The sequence below is a fragment of the Ixodes scapularis genome, unplaced genomic scaffold, assembly GCF_016920785.2.
Source record: "Ixodes scapularis isolate PalLabHiFi unplaced genomic scaffold, ASM1692078v2 PGA_scaffold0__279_contigs__length_252992795, whole genome shotgun sequence".
NCBI classification, from domain to species: Eukaryota; Metazoa; Arthropoda; class Arachnida; order Ixodida; family Ixodidae; genus Ixodes; species Ixodes scapularis.
The window spans coordinates 100,146,845-100,164,313 of record NW_024609835.1 but is presented as its reverse complement, the minus strand read 5'-3'; positions in this window follow the sequence as shown (position 1 = coordinate 100,164,313).

The window sequence follows — 17,469 nt, the reverse complement described above, 5'->3', positions numbered from 1 at the left end:
ATACAACACAAAGTAACACTCTCAAAAAAAAAAAAAAAAGATTCAACTCATAAAACCTATCCTCCCGGCCCCTCCCAGGGCACGACCCCCACCGCTGGAGAACGACGGGAGGTGGTGGCGCAGTCAATAGCCAAAGTTCCACAACGCACAACTATTGCCCGCAGCTTCGAGAGAATTTCGCTTCAGCGCATTTGTATCGCCGGGTTACTTCGCCGGCGAGATTCGTATCCTCGCCCTCCCGGGGATGCAATCAGGCTCTGGTCGCGGCGTGAAAGCCTCCGGGAGATGGAGAAGATATCTACCGCTTTTCGCCTCCCCCGTCGGACCCATGCTGTGCTTTTTAAATGTTTTCAAGCTGATGTCAGAGTTTTTTGTGTTCTTTTATCGCCGTATAGTTGCATGTTTTTGTCAATTTTCAAAAATCTGCAAGGCCAGTGAAAAAGAAAATAAAGATGGATGTTCTATCAAAGCGTTTGTATTTCCCACGATCGGGAGACGCGCGAAGGTCAAGAAACGAATCTAGGGGTCCACGTCAGCGTGCTGCGTGGGATATTTTCCGGGAACTCACCGAGGAAGCTAGCCAAATAAAGCGGAGAAGTTGATAAGAATCAGGTCTATTTTGTATTTTTTGTATGTGGGAATGGCGTTCGTAACTTCGGAGGGCCCTTCGGGCTAAAGAGGCGTTGCCAAGGTAACTTTTGGAATTTAACGAGAAATATTGTAAATCATAAAATGTTCATGGGGTTTTTCGAGACTGGAACTGCCCCCCCGAACAGGCGTGTGGCTTCATATCCCAGACGAGGTGTGTGTATTTTATTGGGGAAGGCTTATTGAAGGCAAGGCGGCCCTCCGCGGTAAAGCAATTTCGGTTGCCCGTCCAAAAACGCGTAGTCAATTTGCTTGCAGGTCCTAAATTTATAGTTATATCGGTGGTACCCGAAAATATCCTATTCAACATTGACAATTTACAGGAGTGTGCTATATATAATTCGTTAATTTCGCACGTAATCCGCGTAACTTTTGTTTTCCTCGACAGCTCCACAAACTTGAACAAGTGGCATGGCGGAAAGTGACACTGAATAAGTAATAGTCTTCTCTATATTTTTAATAGATTTTGGTTTTATTTGTTTAGTGCCCCCCCCCCCCCCCCCCAAAAAAAAGAACAGATTCCTAGTTTCAATTTTTTTTTAAAGCCATACATTTACACGAATGTAAGGAACATTGTTGTGAACAACTTTGTGCGTCGGCTTTGCTGTGTGGTATACTGGCACAAATATTGTAATCCAAGGAAAGACACCAGCGAAGGATGAATCGTGATCTATGCCGTATCCTGTACTGAACTATTACAATAGACTCAATTGATTGACGTTAACAATATTCTGCACTGCGGTGGCCACGTGAGTTTGGTTTTTGCAAGCTAGGTCGGTTATAGTGTTAACGTCGAAAGACATCAGTGGCGTCCAGCTGCATGTGGGTTGCTGATTTCTATTAAATGCCGCAACCACTACCCGACGCACTCAGCCGAGCTTAACTGAAAAAAACAATAGTTGGGTTAGAGAAGGGGAGGATAGTGAAAAGAGGGGGTAGAAGAGGAGCTTGAAGATTGCTTTGATAAAGCTTGTGATGAAAAGCGAGAAAAAGCAAGCCTGTCGAGCCAGAAAAATGCCAGGAAAAAAAAGAAAACAGGAAACTTTTTCGTACTTTGACGCAGTTTATTTTTATGAAGCTTTTCCTACAAATCCTATTTCGAATTTTTAATATACAATATGTTTCACGAAACGTCGGCCAGATTGTTCCTGAATAAACTACGCTTCAAACAGGGAAAAAAATTAAATATTCGTCTGTGCCAAATGACCTATTTAGGTAATTTATTAACGTACTGCACAATTCATATATAAGTCAGGTATCTTATAGGACATGGCAATGTAAGACATGGTTCTTATAAGACATGCAATCAACATCAAGCGTCATGAGTGCCTCTGTACTCATGACGCTTGAAGATGAACCTCTTGACTTGGGTCATGTAATAAAGTTCATTCTCTCTCTCTCCCCCAAAAGTCACTTATCTACTGTTCCTAGATTTCAATCGGCGAGAAAATAATTAAATCTACTGAGCAGGCAGATGCAAACCTGAATATAGTGAAGATAAATAGAAATATCTGCCTTTTGAAAGGTCGAAACTCTAAAGGAATCTTCGATGTTCTGCGCAGTCAACAATTTCGAAAACAAAAGAAGAGAAAATAGGATTGAAAGAAACCTATTCTGACTCAAGCTTTCTGCTGGCCTAGTCAAGAGTAATGGATTGAAAGCTCCAACTTGTCGGAAGTCTTTCAGCACGTCGTAACGGCACTCAATGCTGCGCTCATAAGCAGTTGCTTAGGTATCTTCACTGCAGACAAAAAGGTGTAACTGTACAAAACTGCGAACTTAACAAAACAAAACAAGAAAAGGCACGGACAGTTGTTTTGCCTCGGCTTTTTGTTTTTCTCTTGAAAACTCGAATGTAGACTAATTACGCGCATTATTGGAGGGGAAGGACCTACCCAACTGGTTGCCGAAAGACACGTGATGAACTACTAAGCAGCATGCACAGCCGTTCTCAAAAAACGGCAATGTTTAGGGCGAAAACATGTCTGAGTTAATTTTGATTTGGACAGTGTTGCCAGTGTTGAAATTCATGCTCAGCAGAGGCATTATGGCATTGTAACAGTGTTTTGTTTTTGCTTTCTGGGGTTATATTGTGGCTGCAGGTAATTATTATGTGTGTTTGTTTCTAATTTCACTAGAGGCAATTTTTCCCCGTTGCTGCGAGTTTCTTTACAAGCACTAAGCCTTTAAAGCTCCAATGATAAGTTGGTACAAATTATGATTTTATTTGAGAATATACCTATATGACCAGTGCATACAACGAGACAGACAAAAGGGTTACGGGCGGGGAAGCAATGTAAGCCCTAGAGAAACCTGACGGATACCTAGTCTGCAGCTTGACATTCAACAGCAGCTTTTATTCCAAGGAGTGGAAACCTGACTTGAGTTGTTCATGTTGTCTTTGCAGATAAAATGTGAAAGACAATCTAATAGAACTCCCACAGAGAAAAAATAAGGCTTTTAAAAAGTGATTGGAAAGTGGTGCGAATGGTTCTTACATACTTTATTCCGGTACAAATATCGGTTAGCAAAAAAAAAAAAAAAAAAACACCCCTTGCAAAAGAACAGATATTCTTAAAATCGATTTGCTTTGACACCACAAACGTATCTAAGACAAATACTGAGTATTTTAATAAGCCTGCCGGCCCTCAAATTTCATTGCCGTTTACTCAGGTCGGTTTTTTGTATCGCCGCCGCTATTACATATTGGTTCAAGTCCAAATTGAGAGAAATGTAACATAATTTGTTTGCGTTTTATTTTATTTCTCCATAAACAAAATTACGTTAATTGATGTCTTGCATCCTGTTGTATAGTAATTTATTTTGCATGCCTTTTATAGTTTAGTCTGCGCTATCTCTGCTAAACGTGATAGCATAAATGTTCACCAACACAAAGGCTTGGCTGTTTGTGGGAATATTCAGAAAGGCGAAACCATCAATTGTGCACGGTGATATCCCTAGGTTTATGGCTCTCACTCTCAAACTTGAACGTCCCTCTTTCTACACTTATCGCAACCTGAAAAATCCAAAATGTAAATTATGGGACTGGGTAAACCCCTATAGTATTTTATTGTTTCATGCAAGATTAAACAGAAGCCCTATTCGCTTCGCTTCTTATAGAGCGACCGAACATGTAAGCCGCTTGCACTTCAATTGCTATACACCTCCGAGACATTACGCAATAGACTAGCCTTACACAATGGCCAGATGCACTTATTCGGATACTGGTTCAAAGCATTCTACAAGGTTCCATACGCAAGAAGTTTTAGGTGGCTTAGGTGATGATGAAATGAACTCAACTGCAGCTCAATCTCGATCTGTATATTGAAAAGAGGCTTGAGTATAAGAGGCTTGGGCACACGAACCGATCTTGTTTTTAGCTTTCCGAAATCTGTTCAATCTTCGAGCGGTGATGCGCGATATCCACTTAGGCGGCAATAGCACAGCTGTGTGGGGCGTTGAGGACATTTCTGCCAGCGTATTTGTGTTTGAGCTTCTTACACAATATGCAGCAATCCTATTCTCGTCTCGTCGCAGGAAATACTAGCTTAATAGATATCGTGTCTTTTTTACAAGGTGCAAGATATGTTTGGTTACCAGGCTGCTAAGTGTGATGATAATACTCCCGTATAAATACTCTGCGAAATATAAATTATTTTTACAAACCTTGCACACTTTCGTTAGATAAATTTGAAAAAAATCCCAGACCAGCAAAAAAAAAAGCGACAAATAAAGTCTTTTTTGACAGGTAAGCAAATGTTAGAACATGCAATTCACGTGTAGCAAAGAAAAACTTTATTTTTTAGCAATCGTGACATAATATAGTTTTTTACATATACAACAATATGTCGTTTGTGACATATGTTATCCCTATAAATTATATATATGGGAGATTTCATTTCAAATAGTGCAGGGAAAAGGGGTCGTATCTCATAAGCCTACGAAAAAAACAGATATTTGTCCTGGGCAAATTATTTACCAGTACGAAAACGAAAATTGTGTTTGCGTCATATTTTCAGTTCTTGATTTTTTACTTCTAAAGTTGCAAAAACAGAATTTGGTATTAGGGTTACCGTCAAAGGTCGCGTATTCGGGAGCTTTGCCAAGCATAGATACCTTTCGTACAACAAAAATGCTCTTTACTTGATTTTGTAAACTAATCTAAAGGCGCCAAAAGTTATTAAAAAAGTGAATTTTTTGTTAATTTCTTTTTGTTATAAAACCCCAGATCATGGACCCTATGGCAATAATTTATTTGATTTGAATATTGCTAACTTTCGTTACATTATGTTTCATGGAATAAATCATAAACTAAATGAAAACGTGAACAAATAGTTATCCAAGGAGTACAATATCGCTATAGTCAAATAAAGGTAATTCAGCGAAAAGCGCTTTTCATTACGAGAGGACGTCTAAACGTTACAATTTGGTCGTCAATTTTCTGAAATGGCCTTTCTTAATTATTTTTTTTCTTTGAATTTTTTGGAATAAGCCTAAAACATACTGTAAAAACAGATGTAATATTTGAATATACGATTTCGACAAGTGCATTCGAAACGACGACATATTTGAAGTTTAGTCTAAGATGCGAAACTAGGCCAAAGCAATTTGTTTCTGCCATATTATTAATTATTTGTTCGCCCTTACTCATAGTGTGGTGCCTGGAGCGCGTCTCCGACTAGTCTGTTTACCGCCTCCAGAAAAGCGGTCCCTCAATTTCCGCCTGATGACGTCATAAAAGTGTCATGCTGTCGCCGACTGCGATCCTGGTGGCGTCTCAATAGTTGTGGTGTATATAGCAGACGCCTGTTCTGCTGTAGGTCGCTCTCCACTGTGAGAGACCAGGGAAGCTAAAGCAGCCGGAAGTTGGGGCGCCTGGGACGCCGTGACGACAGCGACACTCGCGTTCGCTCGTGCTTTTCGCTAGCATTTCTACGGCCAACCGCCAGTATCGCGACAGGCTACAGCATGACACTCCGGCTTCGGTGACGTCATTTGTTGCCACATTGGGACCACTTTCGATATGTGGGCGGGATAGGACGCTAAACACACCAGTCGAAGACGCACTCCAGGCACCATACTCATAGTGTTTGCTTGCTTCGATTTTACAAATATTTAAGCGGTTATTTTTAATAGATGAAATATTTCATGCACACGTCCACTTTTTTCAATTAAACAGATGAAGTCGTAATTAGAAAAAGAAATCTATATTACGTAATAAAATACAAGTTTATAAATATTACCGGGATATCATGTGGCGCTAGGGGCAACAAAATATTATTATTACTAATGCGCGGAAAGGCCTAACGCAACTTTTCGTTCTTTTCCAACTGTTGCTTCGCCACGCACGCTAACCCTAATGAGAAGATGCAGGATCGTTTAACCTTTTACATTTGCGTTTTCTTTTACAAAATAAAAATGAGATAAACTTGCCTTGACCATTTTGGTAAAACTCGAAAGAGAAATTATGTTGTGCGTGTATTATGCCCGCGTTCTTTTTTTTATATAGTTGGTTGCGAGGATTTCTGGGTAGTTTCGGATGTTCTGCACGCACGACACACACTTGTGACTTCCGGGATCGTCTAAATAATTAAGAGAAGTTTAAATTTTTTTCGGGAGCAAAGCGTATCGCAAAATTACCGTATTAAAAATTTTTTTTTTTTTTTTGTGGGTTCTAATTTTTTTACGTTTGCGGGTAGGTCCTTGAATTCTTAGCTCTCTTGGATTGCTAGAAGACTCCTCGTTGTAGCTGAAGTAATTGCGGAGGAATGAGGTTTAACCTATGGCTCTCTTTACTCTATCGATTAACTTTTCTTGCAAGTTCCGACCTTATATACGCCCGCTGCGGTATCCCTTGGTGCGTGATGGTTCCCCCGAGCCATGCCGTGAGTCCACGTGTGGGGGGAGCTACGCTTTGTCTGGAACCAGCTGCGCTCGCTGGCGGCTGCCTGCGGACTCAGTATGCTCGGCTAAGGTCCACTCGCCGCCGACAGTCACCTGAGGTCCGTACTCCGTGCCGTGACGGATACCCCAAAAGTGCATCGTCACGGCACTCGTCGTTCACCGACTAATCACGCAAAATGAAGTCGCCGTGACCCTGCACTTTGTTTCTTGCGTGATTGGTTTTCTCAGCGATGATAGCAAATTTAAGAAAAAAAAAAAAAAACGAGCGCCATGACGATGCATTTTTTTGCGCTGCTTGATTGACTCCATCGAATTGTAACGTTGGTGAAGGTTTGATTTAAGTATGATTATGTTAACTTAGTATGATGAACGGTCACCCGCGGAATAAGTATGCTGGACTAACCATGACTTACCGCCAACTCTTGCCTACAAACTGAGTACACTGAACTAAGTACATAACTTTTTAATATTTCTAATTAAGTACATAACCTTTTTAATGTCGTGTTGTTTGTTTGTTGTTGTATGTGCTAATTCATATGTTGTGCCCCACTCCTACTTGGGCGTAAAATGGCCTGTAGTATTCTCTAAATAAAATAAAAACTCGCCTCCGGCGGCACTAAGTATGCTTGACGAAGTATGCATCACTGCCAGCGGTCTTCTGCGGACTAAGTGTGACTGGCCGCCGACGGTCACCTGTGGGCTAAGTACCCTCGACTAAGTATGACTCGCCGTGGGTCAGAGTCCCCTGCGGACTAGGTACACCGCATTAGGCATGACCCGGAGCCGACGGTCGACTGCGGAATAAGTGTATACGCTAAGTATAAGTCTCCTCCGCGGTGTCTGCTGACTAAGTAAGCTGGACAAAGTGTCGCTCGCCGCGGACAATTGTGGACTACTGCAGTCTACCACCGGCGGCAAATTAATACACTTGCTTGCGCTCTCGTTCATCTATACTTGTTGTGCCGAGTAAAAATATGGGACAGCGGATCCCATCGTCCGGGGTTCGATTCCCGCTGCGATCTTTGGTGAATCTCTCGGTTTCAATTGTGTGTTCTTAGTTACGAACATGTATAATCTGTTATGACTAATTCTGCCTTCTAAATGCTTTGGATGCTTCAGCACTGCCTGCCTTGCGGGCTATACTTCATTTGTGTTGTCTTGGCCTGCGTGTGCCAATTTCTTATCAAACTCGACCGTAACACTTTTCTTTTAAATCCAGGCCATAAATATATTATTTGTTAAAAACAAAGCCCACATACGCAGTAGGGAATTTGTGTTTCCCAAAACTTAACGCCGCCATGAGACAATTCGTTTGAGCACTTTTTGTAGTACAGCGAAAACGTTCCAGCTGCTGCAGTGGCTAATTTAGTTTTGAGTAGACGGCAATATATAAATATATTGATCACCAAGTTGAGGCGGTAAGTTTGAGGAGCACTGTAGATACGAACACATCAAATTCCTAGTAACGCAAGTTCACAGGAACGGCTATTACGACAACAAATTGGCGTGTAAATGGGTTAAAGGGTAACTCTCAAAGGAAAATTGAAGGGCTTCGGTATTTGATGGGGCCTCGAGGGTTAGAAATAACACACCTATATTTTAGAATGATGCGTAAAGTAGCCACAACAGCGCTTCCAAAATAACGCTGAAGCCTCTTCCTCCTGTCGCAATCGCTGTGAGGAAGGATGACGTATTTTAGATAAATTTCAACATTTCCGCACTTTCAGCGACCTTTAGCCGAGCAGCCAAAAGCGCTGCATGCGTTCCCTCACAAGCGGCACGCGCAAAGCAGATGAAACATCTGGGTATGACGTCACGCCCAGAGGTTGGATGTTCTTTTTTCTCTCGCGGCTATTGATACGTTCCGGTAAAGGTATTTTGATATTTAAATTCACACGACAAAAATACGCTAGAATTTACCTCGCAAGTAGCATTTTTTTAAGAACTTATTCAGCTTCCTTTTAAGGTTTACCGCATAATATTAACATAAAATTGAGAAACCGTCCTTAGTTTGAGTTTTCTTCCACAAGTAGCGTACAGAATGTTCTTGACAAAACTAAAATACTTATGCTTTTTTTTTGCGTCGCAGCAGTGGGTTATATGTGCTGCATCACTTCTCGGAAAAATAATTTCATAACGAAGGGATCAGCACGTCATGTTGTTTTAAGCTTTGTCGACCTGAGTTTGCCTTCAGCGGTTCCCTCACACCACGACTCTCGTGCCGCTGGAAATCCCTGCATACCATCACATCACGTATGGCCCGCTTTCTCGATGCCAAAAAAAAAAACAAGGAACTGAATGATGTGTAATTTTAGTCAAGAACGGTCGGTCATGTCAACTTATGGACACAAGCTTAAAACAGGGAATGGTTTCTCGATGCTATGTTCAACAAGTATATAAAGAAATAGTGACACCCCCCCCCCCCGCCCCCCCCCCCCCCCAAAAAAAAAAAAGAAAAGAAAAGCTTTTATTTTATAAGGGGTGTCAGGAGGCTACCCCATCAATATTTTGTCGCAGAATCATGTATATGTTTTAATAAAGTAAAAAAAAAAAAAAAAAAAAAAAACCTCAACTGCTTGAATCCGCAACCGAAACACGAGCACGGAAGCTCATGAACGGAAGTCCTGTGGCTACACCCGACCGCGTTTCTTTTTCTTCGCGTTTCCGGCGTCTTGAGCAGACGACAACAACGAACTTGCATGCACCGTTTATTGTGCGATTTTTACGCCCTTATATCCCTTCCGCTCGATGTTCTGCGCTTGATGATCGCTAGGCCATCGTGTCACCCAGCTCACGTTACGTCGCCATATTGAGAGTGACGTGTACGTGTACTTTCTCTGATTTGTGGAACTTTTTTTTTCGATCAACATATGTGCAGTTTTTTGGAGGCCACAAAAATTGGGTTCATATTCCTTCTTTTGTTAATAATGAATCTGTGCGTTAGGTAACCTATGACTTTGAATATAGTTGGTGCACATCGTTTGAACGCCACGTGACCATGAAAACAAGAGGAAGCGCGACTAAAACAGGCCAATTTTCGACAGGCGGTTTTCGGTCGAAACGAAAACGAATTTCGAGCAGCAAATTTTGTTTTGGGTAGGGGGCTCTTATAGGTAACGTTTGAATAGGACCCTCGGCGAGCATAAATACCCTGTTAGTGTCCCTTTAAACACTAAAATCCGTTGCTCAAAGTTAAATTAGATCGTTTTTCCGGTCTCATTTAACGTCAATAATCTTTCCTTACGAAATATTTTATATAATATGTACGCCCGATGCAGGTAAACTTTCTTCATTTTTTTTAAACAAAAAAAAAACGAATATCAGTTGATTTAAACGAGCCTACGTTCTCACAAGGCTTAGCGTGCGTGAAGAAAAACTTTAGACTTTGTGCCTAGGGCTGTCGGCACATAAAAATTATCTTGCTTTCCACAGAGACACTATTATTCTGCATATATATTTTGGAGGGAAGTATCTATAAGTGTTTACTTACAAGGTGCAAATAGTGGTATACCGCTCGTCATCCCAAATAAATGTTGGCAAAAGAACAGGATAATAACTATGTATAAATAATTGAGTCAAGCCTATGTCGAAAAACAATCAGATCCCTAAACATGTCTACAATAGATCGATACGACTTGTTGAATTCAAGTTACTTTCTTTTAGTGGTGACGCGTCATTAGAAGCAGAAATGTTAATAGGATCATCAAACGTGAAAACAGCGCAAAAAATTGAACAAAGGACAAGTGAAAGAAGTGCCCGGACAAAGTGAAAGAAGTCCGAGCACTTCTTTCACTTGTCCTTTGTTCAATGTTTGCGCTATTTTCACGTTTGACGATGTTAAACCAACTAGCCCAACTTACCGCCTTGTTGAAGGTTGATAGCACTTATAAATCGATTAGACCGCAAGGGAGCATCAAAACAGACAGTGCTTAAAAAGAGTGGTGAGTCAACAGCACCGCTCACAACCTTATGTTTAAACATAAAATCACGTAATTGTCTTCTATCAAGCAAAGTACACAACCCAAGCTTTTTTAGTAAATGTTCATAGTTGTAGTAGCAGTTGCGGTCAAAAAACCTGTCGTAAATTATGCCCATGAAGCGTTTTGGAAACGCTCAACAGAGCATGATGGAGTGAGATTAATGCAATTTTATACAGAAGAAGCATACCCCAGCATTGTGCGCACTAGGCAACAAAGTAAGCGCACAAGACCAACAGGCAAAGAAAATATTCTCGTAAAACGAGATATCACCCCGAGGTTTCTAAAATACGCGTTACAGGTAGTTAACACATGATGATTGAAATTTAAGGATGAATAACAAATGATTCCAAGATCCCGAACGACGGGCACTCGGATGATAACACCGCCACCTAATGTGTAAAGCGCGATCCAAACCAACGCTTCTTTTTGCGCCTGTAGGTCGTGCGGCTGCGGATGTGACGCATTTCGTGGCGTTTTTGCTGTTTCCGGGCGCGCTTTCTGAGTCAGAACCGTGCGCTTTGGTTTGGACGGGCAAAACTTCGGGCGAGCGCGCACGCGCGCACGCAGGCACGAGCGCACAAGCGAAGTGCAACTGCGACAGACTGGCCGGCCAGACGGCGAGAGAAAGAGAGAGAGAGAGGGATCGCGTTGTCATGTTGGAAGAGAATAAAAGGGGGGGAGGAGAGGGCAGCCAGACGGCGAGAAACGCGGAGCCGGAACTAGCTTGCCCTCCACCGATTGGCCGGGACACAGGAGCGCCCTACTACGTCACCGCGCGTTTTTGTGCGCGTTGAGAAAGAAGTTGAAATCAACCAACTTTCTTGTGCGCGCCCGGAAGGAGCGAAGAAGCGGCGCGACGTCACGAAAATACGTCACATCCGCAGCCGCACGACCTACAGGCGCAAAAAAGAAGCGTTGGTTTGGATCGCGCTTAAGGGAACACAAGTGAATCGCGCTTTCTCGTGAAAGGCATCGTTTTTGTTTTTTGTTCATTCAGCAAACTATAATTCTTCGAACACCACTTTGAGATTTCCAGTCCGTCCTCCTGAAGAAGGACGCAATTGGAGTGAGATTGTACGCGTAGAAACAGTTTGTTGTCATCCGCAAGCAAGATATAGAATTTTTTACACGAAGCTAAATGTCATTAACGAATATCAAATATTAAAAGTTGACCCTCCAGATTATCCTCTTGGGGTATTCCGCGGACGGCGATGAAAAGTAATCGAACATAATTTGCACGGCATGCAAATTATGTTCGAAACAATGCGAACATAATTTGCACGCCATAACAGATAACTTTTGAACCAATGGCAGTAACTAAAACAGCGCACTAAACTTTAGAGGAAGAGAAAAAGACAGTAGAACGAAACAACGCTCTTTCGTTTACTCATCTTTTCTCTTTCTCCGAAGTTTTGTGCGCTGTTTAATCTTAGTGATATACCAACTAGCTCAAATTACCACTTTACAATGAAAGTAAGTCAAGCACAAACAATAGCTATCTATAGCTTAATCAGAAGTGTATTGCGATTAACCTTGTCGAATGCCTTCGTCATATCAAGGTATATTACGTTGATTTACTCACAGTTTGGAACCAACGGAACGGCAAAATCTAAAAAAGTGCACAGGTTGGTTTCGGCCAACTTACCCTTCAGGAATCCATGTGGGCTCTTTTTGTGTCTAAAGTAACTGTACAGACGTTTATGCATTATCATTTTAAAAAAAACTTTGATAAAAACTGCACAACAATGAAACGAGACGACAGTTGTTTACAATGCTAGGATCTCCTGCTTTATGAATTGAAACGACAGAGGGTTTGGAGGTAGAAGGAATATTCCTGAATGTAACGATAAATATATATCTGTAGTAAGAGAGGAGTCAGCAGTTTAGTACACACTTTTACAATAAAACTGGGGATTTCATCGGCTTCAGCAGACAGCTTTGATTTTATATTATGAATGCTTCCCTGATTTCAGGTTTCTCAATTTGGATAAAAGAAAGAAAATCAGCTGTGCCACAGGACGTTGTGTTACCGTCAGGAGCTGATGCTGCCGCCGGAATGTGTCTTAAACATCCTGTCCATTCCCAGGTTGCTGTGGCTGTTACCTGTGCTCTTCTTTTTGGTTCGCCGATTTGGTCGGCACCGGATCCCGTTTTCCATCGCACCGGAGAAACCCCGCCACTCCTTCAAACCTTCGGTCCGCCATCGTCAACTTCAGTTGGATCCCTTCCACGATGCTGGCAACTGGGGCAAGCCGGGCAACCCTATCTACTCGGGCATTTCTTCATAAGCGGGCACAACCCTCTGAGTGCCTTGGGCACGACACCGCCGCCGGAATGTGTCTTAAACATCCTGTCCATTCCCAGGTTGCTGTGGCTGTTACCTGTGCTCTTCTTTTTGGTTCGCCGATTTGGTCGGCACCGGATCCCGTTTTCCATCGCACCGGAGAAACCCCGCCACTCCTTCAAACCTTCGGTCCGCCATCGTCAACTTCAGTTGGATCCCTTCCACGATGCTGGCAACTGGGGCAAGCCGGGCAACCCTATCTACTCGGAGCATTTCTTCATAAGCGGGCACAACCCTCTGAGTGCCTTGGGCACGACACCGCCGCCGGAATGTGTCTTAAACATCCTGTCCATTCCCAGGTTGCTGTGGCTGTTACCTGTGCTCTTCTTTTTGGTTCGCCGATTTGGTCGGCACCGGATCCCGTTTTCCATCGCACCGGAGAAACCCCGCCACTCCTTCAAACCTTCGGTCCGCCATCGTCAACTTCAGTTGGATCCCTTCCACGATGCTGGCAACTGGGGCAAGCCGGGCAACCCTATCTACTCGGAGCATTTCTTCATAAGCGGGCACAACCCTCTGAGTGCCTTGGGCACGACACCGCCGCCGGAATGTGTCTTAAACATCCTGTCCATTCCCAGGTTGCTGTGGCTGTTACCTGTGCTCTTCTTTTTGGTTCGCCGATTTGGTCGGCACCGGATCCCGTTTTCCATCGCACCGGAGAAACCCCGCCACTCCTTCAAACCTTCGGTCCGCCATCGTCAACTTCAGTTGGATCCCTTCCACGATGCTGGCAACTGGGGCAAGCCGGGCAACCCTATCTACTCGGAGCATTTCTTCATAAGCGGGCACAACCCTCTGAGTGCCTTGGGCACGACACCGCCGCCGGAATGTGTCTTAAACATCCTGTCCATTCCCAGGTTGGTTTTTCATCATCATCCTACCGATGCAATAACGTGTGCATCATTGCGGTGTCGTGCCCACCTTGTGTGTATGATTGTGTGTTTTCAGCGCGTTCCAGGCTTGTTTCTTTTGTGTCAGACCTGTGTCAAATTGCTGATAGCATGAGAAGAAAACTTCTCTTGTCCGGAGATATTGAGGCCAACCCTGGGCCCGATAACAAGCCTTGTGACGACACATCGCCAAATCAAATCATAACGCTACTAAGCAAGTTATCCAACGGCCAAACGGAAATCCTAGCTGAAATTAAATCCATGCAAGAAAAGCAACGTCATACTGACTCTGTTTTAGCAACCCTCAAATCTAAAATCGACGACATCGACCGCGAAATTTCGAGCCTTAAAACAATCAAAGAAGACGTGGCTGCGGTATCAAAAATCACTGCAACAAACACATCCGCGATAGCGGAAATGACACGAAGGTTTACCACTCTTGAGGATCACTCGCGACGAAACAACTTGCTTTTCTTTAACCTACCTGATGCGCGTGGTGAGACCTGGAAGCAGTCTGAAGAAAAAATAGTTTCCTTTTGCGAGGAAAATCTTGGTGTCAAGATACTCCCCCCTTGGATCGAGCGGGCGCACAGAATTGGGTTTTTCAAAGATAACTCCACGACAGCCAGACCCATCATCGTAAAATTTAATTCTTTTAAAGATAAAGAACTCGTGCTATCAAAAGCAAACAGACTAAAAGGTACAGATTTCTGTTTGAGCGAGGATTACTCGGAAGAGACCCGTAAAGCACGAAAAGAGCTCCTTTCTTTTGCAAAAGCACAAGCTCGTGACTTCAAGCTTCGCCACGATAAACTAATTATCGGAAATTTGCGATATATTTTTGACCGGGAAACCGCACGTGTTATGCAGCTTCCCTCATAGCTACAGGAAACCAGAAAGTCATCCTCCCAACAACAGAAAAGACCATTATCAACCCTAAACTTTTTTATTGCCAATGTTAGAAGCGTTTATGCCAAACAAGAAGCGCTGCATTCTGCTGTCCACTCCTGCTCTGCAGACGTTGTTATCATCAGTGAAACTTGGCTAACTCCGGATATTGCAGATAGCGAATTAATCCTAAGTGACTCGTATTTTATCATCCGGAAAGATAGGATTGAGCGGCGGGGAGGGGGAGTGTTGATTGCTGTTAGAAGTACTTTGCATGTTGAAAAGTGTGATATAATATCAAGTTTTGAAGGTGTTTGGGTAAGGATTAGGACGCCTACTGTTTGTATTTTAGTAATCGCATGTTATAAGCCACCTGACTTGTCAGACTTCTCGCCATTACTTTATGATTGCTTAGAGACCCTTGCTCGTTCTTATCCAAATGATCTCATAGTTCTCTCCGGTGACTTTAACTACCCCGAAATAAAATGGCCGGTTGTTCCAAATGTCATATCTTTTGATGCATGGTATAAACTTTCAAAGCAAAGTCGGGATTTTGTTGATGTGATAAACGCCTTCTTTCTTTTTCAAATGGTTGACAAGCCAACTCGTAACTCTGCTTTCTTGGATCTTTTTTTCATTTCGGAGCCAGATTTTATAGCTTCGGTAAACTTTATGGAACCGCTCAGTGATCACACTTCCCTAAATGTTGAACTTGCTCTTCCTACGCACAAGCACAGTCCGCTGGTAAAAGCTATTTATGATTACTCCAGGGCTAACGTCGATGACTTCTGTCGTAGCTTGCAATCTTTTTCAAGTATTTACATGGTTGGCTTTGACTCTAGGACAGTTCACGAAAACTGGAGATTATTCAAACAAAAGCTACTTGATCTATGTGATCAGTTTATTCCAAAAATAAATATACAGTCTTCTATTGAGAAACCCTGGTTTTCTAACCGCCTTAAACGACTACTGAATAAAAAGCGGAGACTATTTCAAACAGCTAAATTGTCTTTGTCCCCTTCTGCGTGGACAAAGTATGACGAATTCCAATTAGTATGCAAGACAGAGATACGTCGAGCGCAGAACAAGTTTTACAACGAAGACCTCCGCAACCTTATGACAGCTAACCCCAAAAAGTTCTGGAAAGCGGTTAACCCTAAGCAAGTGTCGAAGCCTCACCGATTCACTAATCCTGCGGGAGACGAGCTCGATGTGGGTGCAGTGTGCGAGGAATTCAGTCGTTTTTTTAGCGAGATGTTTTCTGAAGATATTTTCCCCTTACCAGAGCATTCGCCTAATTACGACATAGCCACACAAATGTGCCCAATCACTATGTCTGTGAGCGGAATTCAGAAACTAATAGAACATCTCCCAACAAATTCTGCCCCCGGTCCTGACAATATCACGACGAAGCTACTTAAGCTTAGCAAATGTGAATCTTCCGCAATCCTCTGTTCTATCTTTGAGCAATCCCTAACTAGTGGCCAAATACCTGCTGATTGGAAAAGGGCAAAAGTCACCCCGGTCTTTAAAAATGGTCAAAAGAATGAATTCACGAACTATCGACCCATCTCTCTGACGAGTGTTCCGAGTAAATTAATGGAACATGTTTTATTTTCAAATATCATGGATCACCTGTCAGCCAACAGCCTACTTTTTGTAAACCAGCACGGCTTCCGTCGGTCTCACTCTTGCGAATCCCAACTTTTTGAATTTGTAACTGATATACACAGTAACCTGCATTTTAAAACTGAGACGCATGCAATTTTTATTGACTTCCAAAAAGCATTCGATAAGGTGCCGCATCATCGACTAGTTTTAAAATTACGTGCTTTCCAAGTGGAGCCATTCGTGATAGACTGGATATCGAATTTTCTTTTTAATCGCTCGCAAAGTGTTTGTTATGATTACAAATCTTCATCCCATCAGAAAGTAAAATCGGGAGTGCCGCAGGGGACCGTGCTGGGTCCATTGCTCTTTCTTTTGTACGTGAATGATTTACCCGATAGTATTCTTTCAACCATCCGTTTGTACGCTGATGATTGTGTGGTGTATAGGAAAATATCTTGCATTAGTGATTGCATTCAACTTCAAAATGACCTGATTACCCTAGAAACATGGTGTAAAAAATGGCAAATGCAAATCAACATCCTAAAAACAAAATTCTTAAACTTCAACACTAAGCGAAGTGCCACAGTGTTTAGCTACTCTCTTTTTAATACACCCATTGAACATGTCCACACGTACAAATATCTCGGGGTTCATTTCACGTCAAACTTATCATGGGAAGCTCATATTAATCAGATCGTTGTAAAGGCAAACCAAAGCCTCGGTTTTTTGAGACGAACACTACATATGGCTAACCGGGAGACAAAACTCGTAGCTTACACTGCCCTTGTTCGCCCGCAGCTCGAGTATGCATCTACAACATGGAACCCCCACCAGGCTTACCTAATTCAGAAATTAGAGTCGATCCAAAGCAGGGCAACTCGGTTCATTCTTAAAAACTATACACACACTAGCATTACTACGCTAAAAAAAGAACTCGGCCTTCCACTGCTCGCGGAAAGAAGGAAACTGACCAGACTAGTTTCATTGCACGCTTTGTATTATCTGGCCCCTTTAAAGAGAGAATTGTACTGTCCAGCGGCTCATCACATTTCTCCTCGTACAGACCATTCTCAGAAAGTTCATCTGGTAACACCAAGGACCAACCTTTTTAAATTCTCTCCACTGCAATTATCACTTTCAGAATGGAACTCTCTGCCAGAACATATTGTTACAATTCAAGACTCATCTGGATTCAGAGCTGCAC